The sequence below is a fragment of the Notechis scutatus genome, chromosome 1, assembly GCF_049901735.1.
Source record: "Notechis scutatus isolate UNSWTSFEM ecotype Mainland chromosome 1, rNotScu1.2, whole genome shotgun sequence".
Taxonomy (NCBI): domain Eukaryota; kingdom Metazoa; phylum Chordata; class Lepidosauria; order Squamata; family Elapidae; genus Notechis; species Notechis scutatus.
The window spans coordinates 197003614-197011325 of NC_142009.1; positions in this window are offsets into that span (position 1 = coordinate 197003614).

Below are 7712 nucleotides of genomic sequence, written 5' to 3' on the forward strand. Positions count from 1 at the left end.
ACAGGGGAAAAAAAGATTTTGGGGTACCTGGGAGCACGGCGCACTGCATTTTGGTTTAATCCCGCGCGGCTGGGTGGGTGTGAGAAGAGCCGAGTGAGCGTCTCTGCTGCTGCTACCCTTGGTGCTCCAGCCTTGGGCTCTGCAAGTTTGCAAAAGTCCCGGTGTGCAGCCCGTTCCTGCATTCCAAGCGCCCAGGCCAAGCTGCAGCTGTCCCTCTCTTGCCAGCACCGTCTCCAATAACAGCGGCAGCAGCGATGGGAACTGTGGAAGCATTTCAGCCGCTTCTCGGGTGGGGGCCGCCTCCATAACTTCCACAGTTCCCTCCGCTGCTGCCGCTGTTATTGGAGACGGTGCTGGCGAGAGAGGGATAGCTGCAGCTCGGCCTGGGCGCTTGAAATGCAGGAACAGTGTGTGCACTGGGACTTTTGCAAACTTGCAGAGCCCGAGGCTGGAGCACCAAGCGTAGCAGCAGCAGAGACGCTCGCTCGGCTCTTCTCACGCCCACCCAGCCACTCGGGATTAAACCAAAACGCAGCGCGCAGCACTCCCAGGTACCTCGAAATGTGTTTTTTTTCCTGTTGTTATGGGGATGGGGGGAAAGCGGGAGAGACTCAGACGCTGTTGTTGGAGACGGCGCTGGGGGGGGGGAGAAATTAATTCACCCCCCAAAAGACGTCCTAGCCGTTTTTGGGCTCAAAAAAATAAATAAGGCCCAGCCTTATTTTGTGAGAAACATGGTATTATGTTGAACTATTTTTGAAGTGGGTCAAGTGCTGTTTCAAAAGAATACTAAACCAACATCCAAAACAGCCTGGATGACGGGTTGCAGATATAGAAGCGGAGAATAAAGCAGGATGAAACTCTTGATGTAAGCCTGAACTAGCTACACAATCCCCCAAAAATACATGTTTGAGTAAAGTAGGCATCAACAGGGTGCAATAAGGAAATTCAAAGCAGGAATGGACATGCTTTTGATGCCTTAATTCAAATGTATTTTTGCCCAGGATAACACTATGAGCCAAAGAGGAAGCAGCTCTTTAATGATATGCTGACAGATGTGTAGCACATGCTACACCTGCTCCAAAGCATCTTTTCAGGTTCAAATCTGAAGTGTATCCCTTGGTAAGGCTATTAAACCTGGCAGATGTATATCATTTCCATCTATAGCAGGGGTCGCCAACCTTTTGGGCCTCAGGGACTACCAAACTCATAATTTTAAATTCCGCGGACCAGAGACCCTGGGAAAATCCCAAAAATGTCTGCAGGAAAATTCCCCACCCTGTTTTCCTACCAATTGATCATTCTTTATTTGGGATTGCAGGATACCGTCTCCAGCTCCATTCTCAGGGGGAGAGAGAAAAAGAGAGACTTTTGGCTTCATGCAAGGAAAGCAGCAGAAGTCTTTCTCCCCCAAACTACACCAGAATGGCTCAGCCTCTTGGAGCAGGATGCCTTGCAGGGTCCCAAAGTCTCATTTCTGGTGGAGTTTGGGGGAGAGAAATAAAAACCTTCGGTGCTTTCCTTGCGTGCAGCCAAAAGCAGAAAAAGAAAGAAGCTGAAAGAAGCAGCCCGGTGGCCAGGTGGGGCATGTGGGGCAAGTTCTTCCCCTCCGCCCTTTCCCCCCTCCCCTCACTACCTCGTGTTGTTCACAATGCAAGCGACGCAAGCCTTGTGTTCCCGCGGGCCATGTGGGCGGCACAGCCTTGTGTTCCCACGCAGCCTGGATTAATTGCTTTGGGGGGTGCTTTGGAGGTGACATTTCTCTGCAGACCACCAAAATTTTCTCGCGGACCACTAGTGGTCCCAGGCTCCCTGGTTGGTGACCACTGATCTTTAGTATTCATTAGGCTGGGATATAAACAGGATTACTTGCGCCTTTGTCCTATCCAGCAAGAATCTTCTGAGTTCTCATCTTCTATTCTATGAACAGGAAAGGCTTTTCAACCATGGATGCTTTAACAGCTGTTTTTAAAATTCCTCAAACCTTTAATACAGGTAGTTCTTGACTTACAACCACAATTGAGCCCAAAATTTATGTTAAGTGAGAGATATTTGTTAAGTGAGTTTTGCCCCACTTTATGACCTTTTTTGCCACAGTGGTTAGATGAATCGTTGCACTTGATACAGTAAGTTACTAACCCAGTTCTTAAAGGAATCTGGCTTCCCCGTTGACTTTGACTTTGTCAGAAGGTCGCAAAAAGGAATCACATGACCTTGGGACACAGCAATGGTCATAAATATGAACCGGTTGCCAAGCATCTGAATTTTGATCATGTGATCATGGGGATGCTGCAATGGTCATAACTCTGAAAAATGGTCATAAGTCACTTTTTTCAGTGCCGTTGTAACTGAATGGTCACTAAATGAACTGCGGTAAGTCAAGGACTACCTATAGTTGTTCCTTAATAAAGATCAATCATGAGGAATAGGTTATGTATATGTATATCATGAGTGTCAAACTCATGTCACGTGATGTACCATGATGTTGCTGGGGTGGGCGTGGCCTGATGTTGCTGGGGTGGGCGGAGCTGGGGTGGGCGTGGCCTGCATGTGGCATATCTGGCCCAGGGGCTGCCAGTTTGAAAACAGTGGTATACCTAAAGCTTCCCTGTAACTAACTTCTACAAATGAAAAATCATATATTTCTTTTCTCCTGAATTGGACTGTTGAAATGAAGATACTTTGAAGACAACCGGTAACAGAGCTTACTGAGCTTATTGTAATACAGTGCTGAAAGTGTATTTGTGGACTACACATGCGCACAGGAATATCTCTTACTTAATTCTAAATCTAGGCTTATTTCTTCAGGCTTCTATTTTGTACCTCCCTTTAGCTGCTGTAGCTTCATGACTTTTAACCTCAGCAAACAGTTGAGAACCTCAGCAGAAGGTTAACTCTAAAAGATCCTAGATAGAACCTCACTTCCCTTTCTGATAAACTGACAGGCATTTTGTTCCAACAAATCCAGAAAAATTATCAAAGATATCCCCTTCTCCTTGTCCTCTGTAGGGTATATAGGGACTACAAGGGCTGCTGACCTTTCCATAAATAGTCAAGATCCTTTTACCAAATCAACAAGGCAAAACCATGCCGCATAAGCCTAAGTCATGCAGCAGGCATACAAAAATGTCACTTCCCTAATTCACAGCAGTATAAGAGCAGTATAAGAGGTAAAGCACAGTCAGTGAATCTTAATTTAAAAAATAGCTTTAATTTTAATGTGGAGTTGATTTATTGGTCTGATTTGCATTCTGGAACTGACCTCTGATCACCAAGATCAAATCAGAAATTTTTGCTTCTGCTTTTAAGGCAATCGCAAGATGCACTGTTGCATAAAGCCAAGAAGACAGTTGTTTTATTGAATAAAATTGTGTTATAATTTATGGTGGTAACTTGTTCACTAATTATATTGATTTGGATCCAAACAGGTATTTTGAAAGATGTTGGTTAAGTTCCATGATCCCTTGACTACTTGTTTCTCTGATCCCACTCCCATGCAAATGTTATTATCCCTTTAGGGCTGAGGAACCATGCCAAGTGAAATGGGTCCTGATGTGAATTAGAGTAAAAGGAGGAGGTCACAGGACCATGTATGGAATCATGTTCGGCTTTAATCATGAAAATATCTGTTCTAATCTATCTGTTTTTTCATGGTCACTTTCCTAGCCCACCCCTACTGCAATCCATTCCACTCAGTCAGACCCCCCCAACTCTTGAAATAGCAATTTCCAATCTCCTTGGGGACTACTTTGGAGAGAAAGTGTGAGATCACTTATCATATTTTCAGTTCACTCAATAATACAATTTAAGCGGCTTTTAAATTTGAAGTATTAAAACTCAATAAAAAGTAAAACAACTAAATAGCTAAGTGAAATTTGGGGGGGGGGTGTATAAAAACTGCCACCTCACCACAGTGCAGATAAAATTGTCTAAACCAGTGGTTCTCAACCTGTGGGTCACGACCCCTTTGGGGTCGAACAAAACCCTTTCACGGGTCGCCTAAGACCATCGGAAAACACATATTTTCGATGGTCTTAGGAACCGAGCCATAATTTTATGGTTGGGGGTCACCACAACATTAGGAACTATATTAAAGGGTCGCGGCATTAGGCAGGTTGAGAACCACTGGTCTAAACTATTGAAATATAAAAATTGGGGGAAAACAAGAAATATCTCTGCCTATGTCTTTACATTATGTAAAACAGTCATGGCAGCATCATGTGACGTATTGTGACTTTTTTCCCCTTCATTAAATGGGACTTGGGTGTGGCCAGCGTGTGACACATCCGGGCCGGAAGTTTGACAGCCCTGATGTAAAACATCCAAATCATATTTTTAAAATTGGATGTTTCCTCATTCCAGAAAACCTACTCCATACAGTCTAACAGTAATCAGCCATATTTCTCTCCTTTATTGATATTTTCTCTAGTCTTCTTTCTACCAAACTAGTTTTTCTAAAACTGAGTTCCATGGCAACTGATTCAACAGAAAGTCTGAGTCAATACAAATTCATTTCAAGGTTCCTAATCAAGGTAACAAAGTGCTCTATTAAGTATATCACAAAACACTGTTTGAAGTTGAAGTCACATCTTTGAGATACTGGTTTAGTAACATTTTCCAATCATTCATTCATTCACTCTATCCCAATATATCCCTGATCACTTGCTGCTTTTTAGCATGCCAACACTGTACTTTAATATTGAATACCAAGATTCTAAAGAATGGCATCTAATCCTGAGGTAATATGATTGGCAAAATTGGCTGTAATTTAAAATTAAAATAGATGAGCAATCTCAAAATACATTGTAAATAACAATATGATTATCCTGACTATCAAAGTGGGAAAATAAAAGTACATTTATGAGTTGATGGATGTCAGTTCAAGGGAATTTCCTTATTATTCCTTTTCTTGGAAATTTTCATCTTTTATTTTTAGGGTACAAAGCTTTCTCAGTCCACAAGTAATAGATGGGGCCAAGACAACAAAGTTCGACTTTGTTTACAGTTACATTTATTTAAAGTTATAGTTGTTATATTTTTATGGTCATTTGTTTCATAAACTAAATCTGGCTTCTTTTTGAGGTCTCTATAAAGCACATCCAAGGCTTCAATGACTTATCTCCCGGACTCTTAATTTGGTTATATTAACTTTGTGCACATAAATTTCTTTAAATCATGAAAATATTCAACTGCTAAATGTCATTGGTTAAAGCTAATTTAATCATATTTAAAGCAATTCAATTTAAAACTGAAATCAGACTGAAATCAACCATTTTTAATTGATCCTTGATTTTAATGGTCTTCTACTCAAAATATGGTTAATAATGAATACTTTGGCTCCTTAGGCATTTATAAAACAAATTGCTCATCTTTCTGCCTCTGAGATTAAAGTGAAAGAAGAAAACTACTGCCAAACTTATCTCCTTCATCTTTTTCCGTTGCTGCATTCTTCCTGCAGCATCCTCTATATTAGAAAGACTCAAAAGATCTGGCTAAAGTTTAATAGAGAATAGAAGAACTGAAGTTTCAAATAATCTTTGGCACTCCCAGCTTTTTATCCGCACCATGTTTACTACAGATTAGACTAGCTCTTCCTGTATAGTTGGTGGAATAATCAAAATGCTCTTCACTTCAAAATTGTTCTGCTACTTCAGATTCCGTCTTCTCATTAGATTGTCCTTCAGTGGACAGGAGGAGAAGTTACCATGATGAAAACTATTAAAAGATTTATCACATCAAACACAAAGTTGACATGGGGGGGGGTACCATATTAAAAGATACAGTGGGTCAAATTGTTCTGAGGCAGGGTATTCATTGTATATTGGGTTTTTTAAATATATTTAACTGATTGCTTAAATGTATTCCATTCCATCTTGTTACTGATTCTACTTCACTCACTTTAGAGCAAACCCCGTGAACTGCCTGCAGCTCCAGTAACTGAGTTTGTGCCACTGAAAATTCAGTGGAAAAAATGGCAGATTTTCATAGTCTTTTTTTTTTAATGATTAACATTAGAAGAGAAAGACTTTTTAATTCCCTCTTAATTCATCTCCCAGAATCTTTCCCTAGTCAAAGTTTAGGGTTAACATTCAGATATTTTGCTAAAATGTTACATAATTTGGATTATTATTGCAAGGGAGGAGATTAAAAGTGGAAATGGAATCCATTTGGTTTGCCACTTCTATTGTTGGTCTTTTTCCAAAAAGCAAAAGTGGTCTCTATTCCTTCTGGGTTATAACTGTAATAGCTTTCTACAACCTTTGGGTAAGCTGAAAGGCAAGATTAAGCCCCTTCTTGAAGGGGCTGCCAATTGGATTCAAAGGGCTGGTTCTCCAACCTTTAAAACCCTGGAACTTTAATGTCCCATGAATTGATTTCATCCATATAATCCAGTGGCCCCCAACCTTTTTTGTGCCACGGCCCGGTACCGGCATCACAAAATGATCCACGGCCCGGTACCGGCATCAGCATGCATGACCAAGGCAAGGTGAGCCGAGCGACCGGCCAGCCAGCTGTCCCCCGCTTCTCCCTGCCACCTTCAACTCCTCCTTTGCACCTTTTTTGTGCTTTTTTGTGCTTTCTTAATCTCCTCCGCCATCGGGATGGCTCTTCGTTTGAAGCCGCCCCCCCCTTCGATGAAACTAAGGTGCAAGGATTCCAACAGAACCCAAACGCCGCTTTCCAACCGGAAAAGCTCACCCGGAAGCACTTTCTCGTCAAAACAAGATGGCGGCACCCAGCAAACCGGCGGCCCAGTAGAAAATGATCCACAGACCGGTACCGGTCCGGGGCCCAGTGGTTGGGGACCACTGATATAATCATGGACAATCCTTGGCTTCTCTATATAACTTGAGTGACTAGGGTATGACATTTGACACTTCTACTCTGGAGACAATTAGTACTGAATGGATGAAAAGATGAAATACTCATGTTCAATAATCAGTAGATAGTCGTGCATTTCAAAAAAAGAGGTTTCCTTATGAATGATTAAAAAATGTTCGGTCATAGCAAATCAAATTTTAACTCATTTTGAACAGAAAAATTAAAGTTGGGTATATATTTGGTTTTGCCTAAATGGTTTGAGTACTGTATTTTATAGAAATCTCTTAGCAAACAAAAACATTATAAGACAAGACAAACCTATATTCTTAATATACTATTGTTGTCAAACCAGTAGGACACTTCCTGTGTCTTAAATCCTAGGAGGGAAGGAATGCTGCCTGTAAAATTCTAAAATAATATCAGAATCAGAATAGAGCTGGAAGGGACCTTGGAGGTCTTCCAGTCCAGCCCTCTGCTCAAGCAGGAGATCCTGACCAATACCGTTTCAGATAAGTGACTGTCCAGGCTCTTCTTAAAAATCTCCAGTGATGAAGCACTTACAACGTCTGAAGGCAAGCGGTTCCACTGGTGAATTATTCTCACTGTTTGGAAATTTCTCCTCAATTCCAGGTTGCTTCACTCCTTAATTAGTTTGCATTCATTGTTGCTTGTCCTGTCCTCTTGTTTGCTTTGGAAAACAAATTGACCCCCTCCTGTTTGTGGCAGCCTCTCAAATACTGGAATATTGCGATCATGTCCCCCCTAAACCTTTTCTCTAGACTAGACAAACCCAAATACTGCAACCGTTCTTCATGTTTTCATCTCCAGGCCTTTAATCATCTTAGTTGCTCACCTTTGCAGTTTTTCCAAAGCCTCAACATCATTTTTGT